The sequence below is a fragment of the Mauremys mutica genome, chromosome 4, assembly GCF_020497125.1.
Source record: "Mauremys mutica isolate MM-2020 ecotype Southern chromosome 4, ASM2049712v1, whole genome shotgun sequence".
In the NCBI taxonomy this organism is placed as follows: Eukaryota; Metazoa; Chordata; order Testudines; family Geoemydidae; genus Mauremys; species Mauremys mutica.
Window position 1 is genome coordinate 64,968,715 of NC_059075.1, and position 14,429 is coordinate 64,983,143.

Genomic DNA, 14,429 nt, shown 5'->3' on the forward strand with positions numbered 1-14,429 from the left:
GAACCTCTTCTTGTAATTAGTTAATCCTGCCCTGCTTCTCCTGTGGATGGTCTCCATCCTTTATCCACCAGACAGCCCTCTGAGTGGGAACCACCTCCTCTAGTTGTCCAGTTCTGTTCTCTCCGTCAGCCCAGGAAGCAGCAGGGAGGAAGCAATATATGCCTATGCCAGAGGCTGGGGATGTCCTGGCATGAATGGCAGAGCAGCTTCTTGCTGATGAGCAAGCCAGCTCATGAGAACAGGTGAGTATAGAGAATGAGTCTGGTGAGCTACTCAGGGTCCCTTTTCATACTTCATAGTGGAAACTAATGAAGGTGTTGGAGGGCTATTGTTGAATTCAAAGCTCTCCACATGATTGGCCTACCTTTACCTCTGCCCCTATAACCTTCCTTGACAGGGCTTTCCAATGGAACAATGAAACTACTGGTCAATACAGAGAGGCTGAACTATAGTGGGAGCCACACCTCAACTATGGAACACACTCCCACAAGGGATAAGAATGGCCACCAACCTCATGGCATTCACACCAAATGCAAAAACTACTCATAGCTCAGTCTCAGTCACTTGTAATGCTGATATTATTCCACCCATTTAAACATACTGAAAAATGCAGTGCTTTTTTATAAGGCCCAAGAACTTTATTTTCAAGTTCACTTCACAGTTTGTATATGCTGAGAAAAGGTTTTTACCTGGTGTGCTCCCAGTGCTGATAAACATGTGTGCAGCTTTCTGTAGCTCTGGCCTTTTGCAAAACAAATACTGAGATCTCACTTATTTTCGTTCCAAGGTTAGCCGCCAATTTAACTACTCTTATTGCCTTTCCATCTAGAAGCCACACCTGACACTTTTTTTTGTTTTAACATTTATTTCCACATTTTTCCAAGGAAACAATCACTCTTGGAGTACCACCAAGAATGAATTTGGCCCAGTGAGACCAATAATGGATTGAAGCTTTATAATCTCTGATACGCTGTGGTACTGAAAACATTCTACATATCAAAAGGCAGGGCTTCATTAGGATAATTCAGATCACACACTTCATATAAGATGTACAGCAAGTTTTTTTTTCCATTTCCAGTTTATTAAAACAGATTTCAGTGACGTTGGTTCTGGTGAAAGTTTCTGGATTTCCAGACCTGCAGACTGAAGTTCTCTATCCAAAGACCCTGTACAACATGGTCAGTGGGAGTGCAAGCTTCCCTCATATCTATTCCAACAGCATGCCTCCATAAGAACCTAGGAGAATTTTATATAGCTTTCTCTACACTGGTTTAGAAAGTGGATGGGTAAGGAATTAATGTAAGCTAAATTGATAGAGGGCACCTCTAAACCAAAATAAGTGTTCCCACAAGGAAATTGCACCAATTTAACCAAACTGATTTAGTTTACTTGGTACAATTTCCTTGTGTAGGTAAGGCCCTAGAGAAAAGTTTGGTCTTCAAACACATTCATTCCTTTGCTAGGTGTGCTGCTGGTGATGGTAGTGCTAGTTATGTGGAAACTTGCCCATTACAAAGCGAACTTCAATCCCCAACTCACATCTTATGGGTTACATGGATTCCTTTTGTTTTCTGGATAGGCTCGCCCATCTGGGATTATGAGAACCGCTTTCGTGCTGCCTCTCCCCCAGTCCCAAAACATTTCTATAGAAGTTGAAACAAAGATGTAGGGAAGTATGCAGGTGATGGACTGCTGGGCTTCATGGGCTCCCTTGTTGGGAGCTTGCAGGGGACTGAAGTGGATGAGAACTTTAGTTTGAGGGATTTTAAGACTGTCAGACCATTTTTGAGAGAGATTGTAGGGGCAAGGGAAAGAAAGAGGCTTCCATTATCTGGGGCATATTTGTATTTAAAGGAAAACTCTGCTCTGGGGCCTGTTATTCTTGACAGCATCTCCAAGACTGTTATCATAGCCCAACCAAGTGTTTTCTTTCTATTTTAGCTAGTGATTGTGTATGGGATTCTGTCATTCAAAGAGTTCTGGGTCCCTTCCTTGTAAGTACCCCCACAATGGAGATGTAGATTACAAGCTCTGAGGCACTTGGGAGGAGGCTAGAGGTTGGTGAAAGTGTCCAAACCCTTTCCACACATCCTTGAAGCACCTTGTCTTGAATTCAAAGTGATGTTTGATTCAGAAATCCTATTATCTGAACACCATTCACACAATAACCCTAACAGCCCCTCTGTGTACTATCAGGGACTACTAATTGTTGTAAATGTCTGAGTAAGTTTTTTTTAAACACTTTTAAATAAACCCTGAAAACACAGATGCTAATTTCACGGCACGACATTTCTTTCCCTTGGGTTCCTGCTTTCTCAGGGTTTCTCTTTTATTTTACATCAAGACATGGCAAAAAGCCAACACATGATGGTTTGGGAGCCATGCGCAAAGATCCCCCAACTCCTTTGAGTTGAGACTCCTCCTACTTCACAATAATTGTACTGTATTTTACTTGTCAATAATGCTTCTTACCCCATGATATCCAACTGCTTTGCAGAGAGGTATGTGTGTAGGTATTATCCCCACTTACATAAAGAAAAATAAAGCAGAGGTAGGTTGCATGATTTGCCCAGGAATCAAAGCCAGCAGGGACACTGACTCCCAGTCAGAAGACCTTGCATTCCTTAGTAACTTTAGTTACAAGCCTTTCTTCTATTCTGTTATAGGGAGGCTCCATATAATTCCGATTTGACTTCTACTTTATCATACACAGACAAGGTTTCTCCCTAGATGTCCATGAACTTGGTAGGAAAAGCACAAAAGTTAAGATTTGGGCAGACCTTCGCCAAGGACTGTTGTTCTGTCCTATGACAGGTCACGCTTAACTCCCCATTCACTCATCACTTGTGCAACAGTATGTTGGACAAGTATTATATTTAAATAGTTACATAGCTCTTAAAGAGTTAATATACTTCCAAGTTAATAAACCCTTTACAGAATAAGGGAGGAGCAAATAAATTCAGATTAAATAAGAAGCAACCTGAACACTGACCAGAACTGAACCATTTTTGGGTGAGAAATATCTCAAAAGGGAGAATTCTTCCCTGATTTCCCCCCCTCCCCACACACACACTTTTGTTCACCTTTGCACTTGCAGGTTGCATACAGAAGTGGAAATGCCAAAATACTGTGAGAGCAATTGCTTTTATGAGATGTCTGGAACCCAAAATTATCAGAAATCACACGAGTGTTATGTTCATATGAAATCTTCATCCTAACTATGCAAAACCAAGTGGCTTGGATCAGAATTGAAACTGAGCTGAACCACGGAATCTAGTGAGGTTACATGATCCTTTGCCAAAGAACAGTAAGAATACTTTAAAAAAAAGCAGATAGATTGGGATTAAAACAGCTCATCAGATATGTGTGTGGCTTTTGTGGTTTAAAAATTTCTGGAATGCAGAGGTTTGAGTTGAAGCTCTGTATTTTAGTTTGTAGACAAGTTCATAGACTGAAATTTAGCTCAGACCTTTCCATGTGTGGCTTCTATTTGGGAGGCTCTGTCAACACTACAAACATATCTATGGTTCTTTTCTGCTGTGAGATTTCTGGGATGTCAGGAGTAATGGAACATGGAGAGGAGCGGAACTAGGGTAAAGGGACACAATAAACTTAAAACTTAGTTTCACAAGAAGAGTGAAAGAGTGTCAGGCACCACACTTCCCTTACAAACTCTGTATTTTTAAAAATCACATTTTTTATTTTCTACATATTTCTCTCTTACCTGCTGCTGTGTGAAAAGACTGGCACAATAGCAGGGAAATCCAAGTAAGACTGTACAGCTGAAAACAGTGAAACTGACTATGTGCAAAGAGCTGTCAAAAGCATGCAGCAACCCTACTGAAAAATGGAGAAATAATCACATTTCCTCTAGTCTCTCTTAATGAGAGTGACATTATGGCCTGGTCTACAGTTAACATTTAGGTTGACATAGCTATGTTGGCCAGAGGTGTGAAAAATCCACGCACCTGAGCGGGGCGGCTCTAGCGATTTCGCCGCCCAAGCACGGTGGCACGCCGCGGGGGGCGCTCTGCCGGTCGCCGGTCCCGCGGCTCCGGTGGACCTCCCGCAGACGTGCCTGTGGAGGGTCCGCTTGTCCCGCGGCTCCGGTGGACCTCCCGCAGGCGTGCCTGCGGATGCTCCACCCCAGCCGCGGGACCAGCGGACCCGCCGCAGGCATGCCTGCGGGAGGTCCACCGGAGCCGCCTGCCGCCCTCCCGGCGACCGGCAGAGCGCCCCCCGCGGCGTGCTGCCCCAAGCACGCGCTTGGCGTGCTGGGGCCTGGAGCCGCCCCTGCACCTGAGTGCCGCAGCTATGCTTGCCTAACCTCTGGTGTAGATTCAGCTCAGTCAATGGAAGAATGCTTCTGTTGACCTAGCTACTGTTGCTTGGGGAGGCTGTGTTCTGACACCAATGGTAAAACCCCTTCTAATGGTGTACGCTGTGTCTATACTGTGGGGTTATCCCACACTAGCTCTGGCACCATAACTACGCTACTAGAGTACCCAGAAAGTACATATGGCCTAAATGTGACCAGTGACAATACAAGGTTAAAACAAGAATGTTCAGACAGAAGTGCGATTTATGTTAAGTTGGCAATGTCCCTTTTAAAGACTGATCAAGAATGAGGTTCTGAAGGTTGTAGAGCATTTTTACTATCATCTCATCATTCACTATCTCTCTTCAGTGAAAATGTAATCAAGAGGGATTGGGTTTTCTCTTCAGCCTTCCCATCTCACTGTAAATGGGACCAATCCTGCTTTGAGTTTTTCTTGCAGCCAGGATGGAAGGCGAGGGCTATACCAGAGGATGTTCTTGGGCTAATATGGCTTTCTACACAGGTAACACAACACTCTTCCTCCTCCTTCTCCCATTAGAAATAAAGCATGCTACAGCTTTTGTGTTCCTCACATTAGGTCAGAGTCACTGCTGAGGTAAATGGGCAGAAGCCAAAGTCAACAGAGTTGCACCTGCCTATACCAGTGGTGGGTCACCCCAGCCATTTTTTATTTTGCTTATATGAAAAACTACCGGGCATTTTCAGGGATTGCAATGGGACAGGGCCTCTTTTTGGCTAAGAACAGTATGTGGAGAGACCCTCTACTACTATGGAAAATTCCATGAGATTTTTAATGTCTATAAATTGGACAGGGCCTTGACTCTTAAGGTCTCATTCAAAAGATGCTTTCCTCCTTTCAGTAGTATACTGCCTGAAACAAAATAAGTTGTACTTGTTTGTTGTATTTGATACAGGAATGGATTATTTGAGTTGATCTGGAGAAAACAAAGGGCGGTTTGTTGCTATATTTTAAAAGCTTGTCAAGGTTGCTCATAGCATTGGATGAATGGGTGCTTTTTATTTTAGAGTAGAGAAAATTCAAATAAATGATAGACACTCAGTTTACCTACCTTAGATAGATCAACTTCAAGTGGGAACAGTTCAGCCCTTGAACGTGGGACCTTAGGGAATTTGTGTGCCATAGTGAGGGGTGGGCTAAGCCATCTCTTTCAACTTGCATAGAGCGTTTCCTGCCATGGTGCTTTACTTGAGCCTTGGTTGCATAGCTCTCCTCCAGTGGAAGCAGCATTACTTGAAATGGAATATACTGTTTATTAAAGTGTTTTCCTGCACCCACAACATGATTTAGTATAATGGGTTTGTATAGTATGCAAGGGGAGAGAACGGGGTAAAAGGACAAAATAGATAAGTCTCTGCCTCTGAGCATGGTGAAGTCCCATCACATTCTACTGTGATGTTTGCACTGGAAATAATATGGCAAGGATTACACCTGCTGCACGTGAACAGTTTCATTTAAATGAGAGGAACTTTTTGCTGGTATGTTAGGTAGAAAAATGCTTAAGAGTGAGCTCCTTGTTGACAGAATAGCTTATGAGATGCGTTCAGACTATCCATTTGTAAAGCTTTTCAGTGCAGTCACTACAGTGCTGCTGTCACACTACATGCTTCCTCTTCGGAAGATTTTCTGCCTGGGCACCCTCATAATGCAATCAAGCTGCACAGGAAGCCATGGTAGGGCTTGTATCCAAGGTGAGGGATCTTTGGATATTCTTGTGTCTTAGTGTGTGTGAAAGTGCATTCATGACCTGATAGCATACAAAGCAGAGAAGCTGGACAGCCAAATAGACAAAGACTTGTGCTTGGCAGGGCACAGAGAGAAAGGAAAACAATTGAATGGCGTAGCTGAAAAAAAGGCTATAGGGTGACAGCATTGTAAGAAGAAATAATAGGTGATTTATACTTCTTAACATCCTGGAGACCTCTGAATGCAAAAAGCAAACGCCCCTCATGGGCTGATGTGGGAAGATATTAAAATAATAATAATAATAGTATTACTTGTATTAGCCTCGTACCTAGGATTCCCAGCTGTGGACCAGGACCCCATTGTGCTAGGTGCTGCACAGCCCTGGGGCCAAAAGAGCTCACAATCTAAGTACAAGACAAGAGACAACCGATGAATCTGACAGACCAATGGGGGAGCATAAGGAAACAATGAGACAATGGTCAGCATGTAACTTCTTGTCTCTCTGTTTCAAATAAATATTAAGAAAAATGACTGGAGTCACATGCGAAGGGAGGAAAGAACCAAAGGGGCAGTGGCAGGGAAGACATGTTGACTGTGTAGCAGGATGGGAAGGTATTTGGTATTAAGACAATTTTTTCCCCCTTCCAAAAGTTCAGTCTTGCACAGTAACTTTGTCGAAGCTTTCGTTTGTCAGCAGTCTACATTTGCTTTCTCTTAAGCCCCCAAAGGGGAATTGAAAGCCAACGTCTGATTCTTAAAGTGGATTATTTCATCAGCTTGCTCATTCATATTTCGAACATTGCTGATAATTGTACACCTGAGGAACTGCATTGTTTTGCTGTGCTGAGGGTTTCTCAGTTACAAAACTTGGTTCTGAAAGCCAGATTGGTCTTGAAAACAGCCTCCCTGTAGCAAATTCCCTTTGTCTCCTTCAACCCACTAGCCATACAACACCTTTACTCCTCTCCTGCCTGTAAGTGGACAGTAATGACATCATTACAGGCATGAAACTGCATCATTTTGCAAAATTTCCCCATTCACTGGTGTGACCCAAGTCAGCTCAGAGTTCCATAGCTGCCTCTTTCCCCTCCCAAAGACATTCCTCCTCAATCACGCTGTCTGAGGAGGTTACTACTACTAAACAATCAAGTCCTGAAGTCCTTATTCATGACAAACCCTCACTGACTCCTTCATAATTTGGCCTATTAATATTTCTACCACCCTTTATTTTTAGCCTTCTTTCAGTATTAATACATATAGGAACATCAACTTAAGTCATGATTCTCTCAGGAAACTTTTTACCTACTATTGTTAAAAGTAACAGCTCAGGTGGCTACAACTGAGATCAGAAAATGCTACTGTATCCTATTTTTTAGGTTGATTTGTTGTGTACTTTTGACAACACTTTGCATATACTCAGTTTCACCTATGCTGTTTGTGTGGATTTTTCCATAGAAGAACAGGGGGAAAAAAACCCCCAAAACACACAACTGTGGGAAAGTGTTATTGAAAACCACAAATATTGGTAAGGGGGAAAACCCAATGGCAGCTGTTGTGCCAGAACCTATTTTTAATTCACTTTTTCAAATTGACTGGGGCCCAGATGTGCTTAGGTATTTAGGCACCTAACTCCCATTTATTTTACTGGGAGTTAGTCATCTAAATACTTTTGAGAATCTAGACCTAGGTTTCAAGTTGGAGTCCTTTGCACCATATTGTTGAGACATCCTAACTAGTGGAAATGCCAGAAATCTAGCTGGTACCTTCTAACATCTCTAACTGGGGAAGCCTGCAAGAGTGATTGGGTCTAACTCCTGCGCAGGGACACCCTAGGTAAGTTAATGGTGTTACACCAGGGATGGACCTTTCCCATTGTAAGCTGCTCCAGGCCTATCAGTAAAACAACCAGACAATGCTTTGATTAAAGCCAAGGCAAGGAAAAGAGCAAAGGAAACTTTCTTCTTCTAGGAAGTGAAATTCTTTCCGCACAGCTGGCAGGAACCCAAAAGTTCAGCTTTAACTTACCTGGGGAGGTTTCTCCGGGATCTCTGAAATTTAACTCCTATTGTGAGTTTGATAAGATGTTTCCTGGGTGCTAGGTTGTGGGTTTTTTTCTTTGTGTCAACCCTCCTTCCTTCTCAAGCTTGCCTAGAAAGTCGTCTTTTCAATCAATTCCCCATGCCCAAAATACTAACAAAACCTGCTGGCTTTGCCAGAAAACGCTTAGCACATTAGCGGGTTTAACGGCCACAGTTGCAATCACTTAGGAGGCCGCAGAACTGCATAGATTTCATTCCAGGATCCCTTCCAGCTGGTGGCTTTTTTTTGACAACACTCGGTGGCACAGTTACAAGCACACACAGCCTGCAATATAGATGAAATATGAGTTGCTGTACTACATGGGGAGCATAGTTGAGGGGGGAGGAGAGAGGGTAACGAGATCAGCTTGATAATGTCTGTAGAGAGAGAAATTTGAAGTGGCTTGGGTAAGGTTTCCACTATCTAGTATCCTTATGAAAATGGTTATTACTGCAGTTGCTCTGTTCTTGCTTAAGAAAAGGATCAGTGCTAACCTATCCAGCTCTCTCTGTAGTAAGTAGTATTTATGCCCTGTTGTTTTGGCTGGCTTGGGTAACTCATATCACCTGCAACTTATTTCTGTAATTGCCTCTGAGTCAGATTCTGTGGTGAGCTTCTACTGTGTAAAATACAGACTAATTCCTTTGAAGTCAATGCAGTTACTCTGGATTTTTAAACTGGTGCAGTTAAATGCAGCATTTGGCCTTCTGACTCTAGTAACACCTGCAGCAAGAACATCCTGCTGAATTGAGCCAGGCAACTGCTTATCTCTTCTGCAGATGTTTCTGCCTTTTTGTCTCCTTAATGTAGAGAGAGGGGGAGTGACAGAATATTGGAATGTGCCATATCCTCTCTGTTCCCTCCTGGTTGGTTCAGTGTAGCCAAAAGCTAGTATGGTTTAGGAGCTGGAGACTAGGTGCCAATCAACACAAGAAACGGGGAACTTGTTAGTTCTCTGACCATGTTATTGCATTTTTGGCTGTGGGGATAGGCCCAAATCATGTTAGGAAATCATGCTGTCATTCTAGTCCTGCCTTGAACCATATACTAATGTTGTTGGGCCATATCTAAGTGTAACAACTGTTTAACGATGATAGCTACCTGCCCATGTTTCTCAGCAAAATATCTGTTCACACTAGAGAGGGAAATTCTGCTGGAATGGTGCTAGCAATGACCATGTTTGGACACCACTGTAGGCAGATGGCATGGCAAGATTCCATGTGGGCCGGCCTTGCTGTTTCCTAGCGTATATTTTTTTCTCTGTATGCTTCCTTTGGAGGGACAAGATGCTGGAGAGATAGGGTGCTGTGTCTGCAAGGATGGGACTCAGTTGCTCTGGTCTGCAGGGAGTAGCACTGACCATCTAGCACTGGCAAAGAAAAATATGTTTCTGTTGGTTTGGTTGTTGACAAGCATCCCAATGGGCACTGCATAGGTCTGCTGTGAGGACTGAGGACTAGATTACTTGAATCAGGTTGCCCTAGATTATGCACACCCAGAATGTAAAGGTGATTATACAGAACTCGGGGGATACTAGATTATTTTTTGTTTAATATATTGAGTATAAACCTATTTGGAAAGGCAATAAGCCATCTACTCCAACATGCCAGCTCTTCTAAACAATTATATTATTCCCCTTTAAAGTATTTCCACAACATTGCATAGTGCTGTAAGGTGTAACAGTTGTGTCCTCACTCCTTCCCATAATTGGGTATTCCCTGTCTGAGTGGAATCAGACTGCAGGTACTGAAGTGCTTGTGCATGCTGCAGCTTGGTGATTCCTGATTATGCATCCTCTCTAAAGCACCGGCAGCTTGCTTTTGTTGATGTTGTTGTCTGGCTTTGGAGTATATCTCCATCTACCCTTCCTGCCTCCCATTGCTTGCACATGTGACAAAGACATGTATTGGGCTAAATTTCTATTTTATATCCATGCAGAGGGATCTGGTCTGTGTGAGCCAAATCCACCATGCTGCTGAAGGAGAATGTTCATAACTGGAACTGATTAGGACAGAAAGTAGCCAAGAAATACACGAAAGAGGGAATTTGTGCTTAAATCATTAAATAAAAGAAAAAAAACCCCAAACAAATGTGAAGAAAACATGAAATTTCCTCTTTGATGTTCTGCGCTGGGCAGCTTTCAGTCTTTGTTTAAAGACTTTTCCCCCTTGTTTGCTTCTTGTTGGATTGTATCCAGTATTCCAACATTCATGTAATGCCTTGACTTAGCTATCGCTTTTCTTGGGATAATTATAGGTTAGCATAATGTATCTATTGTTCTGTTCCACAGAGCAGCACTGTCATATGGATGGCTGGGGTGGGGAGGGGGAGAATCTTTGTGAGTCTCCTGCATCCACACTGCGTCTTTAATTAGCATTCTTCCTTGCCTTTCCTTCCTACGCTGAAGGCTGAGCTCTGCCCCTTCTCGGCCTGTTGCTTGCTCTCTCTTTCCAGCTGCTGTAATGGTGCCATGGCTGTCATTCCAGGCAGCCTTCACTTACGGCCTAGGAGGTTTCCCTTTCGGAATGAAAATGACATTAAGCCACATGTTGAGCTACTGGTATTTATAAAGGAAGCAAGTAGATTATCCTTTCCCAAACTGTATTCGTTGAGTTTCTCTCATTAGTTTGAATAATTTTTATTAGTGTCAGAGAGGAGAAAATATTATTTATTACATTAGTGTCCAGAGCCCCAGTCTGGGATCAGGATCCAGTTGTGCTACAGTCTGTACAGACATGGAGTAAAAACATGAGTCCGTGTCTTGAAGAGCCTACACTTTTTCTTATATCAACATTTTGTCTTTGCCCTCAAAGTAAAGTGATGGGGGACTGTTGCTGAATGTTATACACTTGTCTTGGTGTGTTTATGACAGGTGAGTAGTACGTAAGTGGATGCTTGAAAAATAAGAATAATATAAAGGGGAAAAGCCTAGTTAAATAGCTACTGTTATATGCGAGGAAAAAATCGTGGCTCATAATTAGGGCCCTACCAAATTCATGGTCCATTTTGGTCAACTTCATGGTCATAGGATTTTAAAAATATTAAATAGTAAAAATAGTTTCATGATTTCAGCTATTTAAATCTGAAATTTCATGGTGTTGTAATTGTAGAGGTCCTGACCCAAAAAAGGAGTTGTGGGGGGGTGTCACAGGGTTATTGTAGGGGGGATGTGCGGTACTGCTACCCTTATTTCTGCACTGCTGCTGGCGGCTATGCTGCCTTCAGAGCTCGGCAGCTGGAGAGCAGCGGCTGCTGGTTCGGAGCCCAGCTCTGCGCCTTCAGTCAGCAGCTGCCACTCTCCAGCCTCCCAGCTCTGAAGGCAGCAGCGCAGAAGTAAGGGTGGCAATACCCCGACCCCCCTAAAATAACCTTGCGGGAACCCCCCCAACTCCATTTTGGGTCAGGACCCCCAATTTGAGAAACACCGGTCTCCTCTGTGAACTTTATATGGTATCGGGTAAAAGCACACAAGGCCAGATTTCACGCGGGGAGATCCGATTTCGTGGTCCGTGAGAGATTTTTCATGGTCATGAATTTGGTAAGGCCCTACTCATAACTGGTTGAAAAGTCATGCAGTCAGTCACTTGGTTTCTCTTGTTGCCACTTCTAAAGTAAACAATACTGAGATCCGGAGTGAGTTTATAGTCAATCAGCCTGCATATGCAAATAAGATGCATCTAGATTAGTTGTGCTGATGTCAGTGAAAAATGTTGTTTTACTGCAGAACATTCCAGATATTCAGAATATATTACAACACATATATTGAGCCACAGTCAACACTGGCATATTTGAACACAGCTCCACTGACTTAAATAGTGGACAGGAATTTTGTCAATGTTCCTTTTCCCACTGACCTCCCTCCTGCACCTATGCAGAAGGCCAACACACATGCTCTCCCCTTGAATCTCTTCTCTAAAACACAAGTCTACCATGAATCCTAGAAGTTAAAGATGGTAAAGACTATCCAGCTCCCTATCATTGCGTAATTGTTCTCCACAGGACCGGACATCTGGTTTGAAGACTGTAACCCAAAGAAATATTTTTGCACACTTATAAGAAGACAGTTTGCAACTCTGAGATTGTGTGTATGGGGCGGGGGAATGAAGGGCATGCAAGCAGACTTCTCAGTGTGTCCTTGCAATATGATGAGGCCTTCTTAAATTCATCTCTTTCATAATAATAATTTGTGGAACTATGTCTCAGAAACAAAGGAACCAAACAGATGTACAATTTGATAAACTACAAGCATTAAATGGCCAAACTCGTCATCCTTGGTGTAAGCCCATAGTGTTCAGGGGAGTTATAATGTGTGATGTATGCAGGGGCGGCTCTAGGGATTTTGCCGCCCCAAGCACGGCCGGCAGGCTGCCTCCGGCGGTTTGCCTGTGGAGGGTCCGCTGGTCTCGCGGCTTTGCCTGTGGGAGGTCCGCCAAAGCCGCGGGACCAGTGGATCCTCCACAGGCAAACCGCCGGAGGCAGCCTGCCTGCCGCCCTCGCAGTGCCGGCAGAGCGCACCCCGCGGCTTGCCGCCCCAAGCACGCGCTTGACGTGCTGGGGCCTGGAGCTGCCCCTGGATGTATGTGTATAAGGAGTGATGAATGTGGCCCAAATTGCCTTTCAGTAAAGTTCAATTTTTTGGTTTGTTTTCCAAAGGAATGGTGAACTAGAGATAGTGCTTTAGAAACAGTTGATGTCTCTTGTATTCAATGCTTGCATCCTGAGAGAGAGGGAGAGAAGCAAGCCAGCCAATTCCTTACTGGGGATGTTTCCAGAGCTAAGGAACATTGCCAGGTGTGGTCACAGGCTGGTTCTGACCGCATTATGTGTGTTTGAACAGCACTAGGATCCTCAGTACAACTGCTGTACTTACTTATTGTATTTTCCCCTTTGTACTCTGACCATGGAAAACCACAGGTTAATCTAAGTCAGATCTTGCAAATGGTTGACACCTTTGGACCAGATCCAGAAAAATTCCTTTCTCTGGTTTAAGCCTATTTACATACCACAGATTATTACCAGCTGGCACTCACCTTTTTTATTCATTCCCACACATCATGACCCAGGCGATTGGCTCACTTTTTTAGTATTTCCTTTATTCTCAATGTATTTTTAAAAGCCAAATAAATGATCCTTGTGTGTCTTGACATCTGCTGCAATCATTCCCATTGACTCAAATGACACCTTGAAGGAGATGGAACAAACTGGCTACAGTCTCTTATTGTTTCTCTTTCGCTGGCCCTTACCCCACACTCTCTTGTGTCTGAAATCCACTAACGCTCGTGACTCCAGCTGTCTTTTTTTGCTTTTTGTCCACTTCTACCTCAAAGAGCCAAATTCCATCTCTCTCCATTATCTGAGCTTAGATCAGGGACTCCTTTCATACCCCTAATGTTGATCAAAGATTTTAAACTGGAAGTAAAGCAGGAATCAGCTGCTTGTTTGGGGAAGAAGAGAGATTAAATCTGAGAATTGCCCTGGGTCACTCCAGATGAAGAGCCTTGCCTAACAAAGAACACACTATGATTGTTATTTTATTTATTTCTTCATTATTATTATAATACTCTCCATGTTCTATAGTGGCAGAAAGATAAGACCAAATTAATCTTTGGTGTCACTTGGTTGCATTCCGTAGATTTACAATTTGCTTAAACTAGCTTTACTGTTACAATGGTCAGCTGCTCTTCTGATGTTTTCAGATCCCACCCATTCCTCTGAGATTTCAGGGAAGAGAGAAGACAAATCAATTCTGTACATGTGTCCTAAACTTAGGATTCATTTTTGTTCTTCCAGGGGTGTCCAATTTTTAGCTCTAATCTAGGCTTCATAGCTAGTAGGGGGCTTTCCATGGGATGTGCTGAATCAATGAATTTCAAGGATGCTCTGGCCATGAACCTTTCCCAGTCAGTGCCACCAACTTTCAGGGCTGTTCTGTTCTGCTGCAACCCCTTCCAGGCAGAGTCTCTCTTATCTGGGGTCCCCAGCCCTGAGTCATCTTGGTAGAAGCTGATGTATCCCACTCAAGACTGAATTAAGTGCATAGAGTGCAACAGAACAGCCAAGTTTCAAAGTAAGGTAAAAAGGTAAACAAACAGGCTAAATGGTGAGAGACACTAGATTTATGAAATTCATTCTGGTTGAGTAACCTAAATTGTCTCTTTCAACAAAGATAATTTTTTATCTTGACAATGTCTCAGGGCTAAGGGAAGAGCAGAATACAATGGGCCTGATTCGCCTCTCCCAGTGATGTAAATCAGAAGCAATTCCACTTAAGTCAATGTACCCAATAATTTCAGGCTCCTCCTGAAC

At 43.2% G+C, this 14,429-nt stretch overlaps 1 protein-coding gene across 13 annotated transcripts in view; it reads left to right on the plus strand.

Annotated features, from left to right (window-relative positions):
• DPF3 (double PHD fingers 3) overlaps positions 1 to 14,429 on the plus strand; it is a 262,881-nt gene that overhangs the window by 91,505 nt on the left and 156,947 nt on the right. The gene's annotated exons all lie outside the window — the stretch shown is intronic.